Here is a 4,414-nt window from a genome sequence, read left to right as displayed (position 1 = left end):
TCTCAAGGCCGTTTTAGTTTTTCTTGTCTATCATTAAAGTAATACTTTTATTTATATGCAAAAGTGTATTCATCCTCTTTCTTTTTCTCAAATTCTTCCAGCAAAAGTTTCAGTCTGAATGATTTTAAGCCTCCAGTCTTCATCTTTAACTATTCAAGTGACTTATGTTGATATAAAAGTTCACATAAAATGTTTACATTTTCTGCTATAAACTCAGCAAAGTCACTTTTAAATTGTCCTACATTTTTGATAATTTTTTTTCACATTCTGTGGTAATTTTTCAAATGTTCTTTTTTTCAACTTTCAGTTCTTTATATCTCCATTCTTACTCAAAGCATACAACTTCATAAGAAAAATAGATGCATTCAAAAAGAAAGTTGCAAAACTTCTTTTTTCTTTCTTCCAGTCCATCTTTTAATTTTTTTGAAAAATTCCTGACATTACAGAGCTAAACTGAAATGTATTAATATTCCACTCTTACATTTCCATAACAAACAGAAAAATTCATGAGCCAAAAAAAAAAAACAAACAAAAAAACAAAAAAAATCCAAAAAAAAAAAAAAAAAAAAAACCCAGGGAGAAGCTTATAAAACTAAATATGGATCTCAGCATCAACAGCTGAACAGAGAAAAGAATTAAAACGCTTTAATTAAAAAATCACGAGTGGATGATAAAGTGTGTAGAAACTGAAAATTTACAAACTATTTAATACCTGGAATCGCTGACTGTTCAGAAACTACACAGATGGATCATGGGTGGAGGTGAACAGCAGAAAGCGATTATGGATGAATCTGCATTGTTCTAGCTGCTCCCCATGCCACCCGTCTCCGAGGAAAGCCTGACATTGATTAGATATTGAGCCAGGCTAATGCTGGCAGCAGATCCAGTGATGGTAACCTTCCTATCAGTAGATCCTTCCACTGGGTTCGCAATTTTGATCTGCGCCCCAGACGTCTGACGTATCTCATTGATTTTGGTGCCTTGACGCCCGATTATGCAGCCAATCAAATCATTTGGAATGGTGAGTTCATGAGAAGTAGTCTGAGCAGATGCATCCAAACCTGCCCAATAGCCTTTCACTTCTGGAGAGCTGGATTCAATGCCACTGAATCCGGTGTTGCCATGCGTCATGGGAAAATGAGACTGTTGCATTGCCAACTGGTGCAGCTTGGTCAACTCTAGAGGTGCTCCCTCCAGGTCAGGGTTGAGGCACATGGACGGTGTGGTGTGGGGAAAGCTCGCACTGTTGCTGCCTGTGCTGTACCTGTCCTGACCACCTGCAAAGATGACCGGAGAGCTGGACAGCATGGCCCGGTACGGGATGGTCACGCCTTTCGGGGGGGACTGGGAGAGAGTCTCCAACATGACCACGCAGATCTGTTTGACACACTCAATGATGGATTGCGGAATGCCAGCACTAGTGATGGCCCACTCAGTTGAGTTGGGTAGCATATCCCCTGCCACCTGGACCTGAGCCCCTGTACTCTCTCGTATTTCCTTGATATTGCAACCACCTTTTCCGATGAGAGAGCCACACTGACTTGCAGGGACCACCAGCCTCAGGGTGACCGGGGTTCTACTGGCAGCTGTGCTATTGGTCATAGAGCTGCTTATGTCCTCTTCCAGTTTGTCAATGATCATAGCAAAGGCTTTGAAGATGGCATTAGTGGGTACAGCCAAAGTGATAATTCTCTCAGGACAATTCCCTTCTGAGATGTTGATACGTGCACCACTCTCCTCGCGCATCTTCTTAACTGATTCTCCTTTCTTTCCGATGATACTGCCAACTTCCTTTCCATGCATAAGTAGCCGGATGGTGAGAGTGACATTTAATCCACCTTCAATCATACCGGTGTCCATGTCGAGCAGTAAAACTTCTTATTTCAAATACTATAACATCTGCATTCATTGTAGTCTTTTTACTCCTATCATAAAGGAAGAGCTCACCTCTGCCAGCAATTTGGATCCCAGTCACTCCTACTCTTCAAGGAATGTATATTACTAGTATTGAACAACCTTGGCAAGTAATTATATCAGTCTTCTTATTTGCTGTAAATGACAGCATTTTTCTTGCTTCTCAATTTTTATTCCTTTTTTTCCCTATTTTCACGTGTCTCCTTACTTTGACTATGTTATTCCTGCCACCAAATTGAAGAGAGGCACTGAAAGATCACCTTATTGATCTTGCTGCACTAAATGGGAATGGTTGAAATAATCACTAAGAAGATTTATCATTATAAAACACATGTGTACATAATGTCAAAGCTGTAAAATCTATGAAGCAAAACTTGACGTAATCGACAAAAAAAAGATCCTACAATAATAGTTGAAATCTCCAATACTCCACTTTCTACAGTGAATAGAACAATAAGATACAAAAGATAGAAAATCAATAAGGAAATAGAGGACTTGAACAATACTATAAAGTGATTGGAACTAACAGACATACAGAACACTCCACCCAATAAGAGAAAAAAATATGTACTTTTTCAAGTGCACATGGAAAAATCTCCAGGATTAGATCATATGGTAGGCCAAATTCTAATAAATTTCAAAGCATCAATAATAATGTGTTATCTCAATCCATCAATCAACAAACAAGAAATAACAAATGTTGGTTAGGATGTAGAAAAATTCGAGTGTCTGTGTGTTGCTGATGAAAATGTATATGCTGTGGAAAACGATACTCTGATTTATCAAAAAAAAAAAAAGTGGAATGACCATATGACCGAGAAATTTCGTTTTTCAGTATATTTCAAAAATAATTGAAAGCAAAACCTCAAACATATATTGGTACATCAATGTTCATAGCATCACTATTCACAATAGCCAAAAGATGGAAACACATTGTGTTCATCAGCCAATGAATAGGTAGCCAAAGTAAGGTGCATACATACTGGGGAATATCATTTGGCCTTAAAAGGAATGAAATTTTTATACATGCTACTGCAGGAATAAATCTTAAACACATTATGCTAAGTGAAATAAGTCAGAAACATAAGGACAAATAGCATGTAATTCAACTTATATGAGGTATCTAAAATAGTCAAATTCTTGGACAGATAATAGAATAGAGATTTCCAGAGGCTGTCAGAAAGGAACATTGAGGAGATATTGTTGAATAACTACAATGATTCAGTTTCAGAAGATAAAAAGCTTCTGACGAATGGTAATTACTGTTGCACAACAATGTTAGTTTACTTAATGGCACTGAATTGTGCACTTAAATTATTAAAATGGTTACGTTTAATGTTATATGTATTTCATCATAATGAAACAGCAACAACAAAATAACAGAAATGAACTATTTTAAGAATTCCTGTTTATTGCCCATGAGTCTATCGGTTACTTCAATTATTATTATTATTTTTTTCTATCTAAGCTTGGCTAAGTTTAGTTTATTCATGCATCTATGTTCATTTATGGGTCATGTCAGATACGGATCATGTTGCATGTTAGATGAGCCTTCTCACATGTGTGAGGTTTGGCTGGTACAACCAGTCTGATTTAGCTCTACTTCAAATTGTCTCTCATCCCCTAGAATGCTAATCTACGCTTTTAAGTCCTGGATTCAGAACTAGCACATTATTTCCACCGTGTTCTTTTAGTAAAAGTAAGTCACAAGCATACTCTAGATTCAAAAGATGGGAGAAGACACTCCACATTTTGAATACAGGAGCTCAAAATCACATTTTAAAGAGCATGCAGAGTAATAATGTAGACTGATATCGCTCTAGTACAAAGATAAATGTTTTAGTATTTTTGCTTATATATGATTTACAATTTTAAAATTATGTTAATAAATAATATTTTTCAACATTTTTTCACTGTTCTTTTCTAGTTTTACTATCAGGATTTTAACAGCTTTATGACAAACAGTTCAGTGGGGTTTCTGTTTTTATATTCTTCGGTGAAGGCTATCGATTTGGGATCAATAAACCATAGAATATTACATTATTTTGAAGATAACACTTTCAATTTATTTTGTTTATCCATTGTGGCTATTTGTTTTATTATTTTTCCTAAATACAGGAAAATTATATGTGACAATTTTCACATGTATTGTTACTTTTGAATAGAGTTTCTTATATACATAGATCTTGATATTTTATTTGTATATTATAAATACTGCATTTAGTCAGGCACAGTGGTTTATGCCTTTAACTCCAGTACTTTGGGAGGTCAAGGCAGGAGGATCAGATGAAGTGGCATGTGCTTGTAATTCCAGATACTTTGGAGGTTGAGGCCAGAGGATCGCTTGAGCCTGGAGTTCAAGGTTATGGTGAACTATGATCATGCCACCGAACTCTGTTATGGGAAACATAGTGAGACCCTGTTCCAAATAATAATAATAGTAATATGAATAAATGTTACATTCTAAATGAATATGATAGATAAATATATTCCATAATAA

At 36.0% G+C, this 4,414-nt stretch overlaps 1 pseudogene; it reads right to left on the bottom strand.

Moving 5' to 3' along the window:
• Window positions 1-623: 623 nt before the first annotated feature.
• LOC102138519 (poly(rC)-binding protein 2 pseudogene) lies at window positions 624-1,864 on the bottom strand (annotated as a pseudogene).
• Between the last annotated feature and the right edge of the window lie 2,550 nt (window positions 1,865-4,414).

The sequence above is a fragment of the Macaca fascicularis genome, chromosome 6, assembly GCF_037993035.2.
Source record: "Macaca fascicularis isolate 582-1 chromosome 6, T2T-MFA8v1.1".
Taxonomy (NCBI): Eukaryota; Metazoa; Chordata; class Mammalia; order Primates; family Cercopithecidae; genus Macaca; species Macaca fascicularis.
This window is presented reverse-complemented; position numbering and strand designations above follow the sequence as displayed.